We start from the raw sequence: 294 nt of genomic DNA, 5'->3' as shown, positions 1-294 counted from the left end.
TCTCTCTCTCTCTCTCTCTCTCTCTCTCTCTCTCTCTCTCTCTCTCTCTATCTTTGGCTACGCAATGGGATTAAGTTACTTGCCCAGGGTCACACAGCTAGTAAGTGTTCTGTGTCTGAGGCCACATTTGAACTCAGGTACTCCTGAATCCAGGCCTGGTACTCTAGCCACTGTACCACCTAGCTGCCCCTATCTTGTCTCTCTTGACATACTGCCAGCTTCATCATTTGTGGGCATGTGGGGCACAGCTAAAGAAAGAAAGAGAGAGAGAACAAAAGGAAGGAAGAAAGAGAG

At 48.0% G+C, this 294-nt stretch overlaps 1 protein-coding gene across 1 annotated transcript in view; it reads right to left on the bottom strand.

Moving 5' to 3' along the window:
- The window catches only part of ITGB6 (integrin subunit beta 6), a 95,012-nt gene that overhangs the window by 28,203 nt on the left and 66,515 nt on the right, over positions 1–294 (bottom strand). The gene's annotated exons all lie outside the window — the stretch shown is intronic.

The sequence above is a fragment of the Vombatus ursinus genome, unplaced genomic scaffold, assembly GCF_900497805.2.
Source record: "Vombatus ursinus unplaced genomic scaffold, bare-nosed wombat genome assembly UNPS02014779.1, whole genome shotgun sequence".
NCBI classification, from domain to species: Eukaryota; Metazoa; Chordata; class Mammalia; order Diprotodontia; family Vombatidae; genus Vombatus; species Vombatus ursinus.
This window is presented reverse-complemented; position numbering and strand designations above follow the sequence as displayed.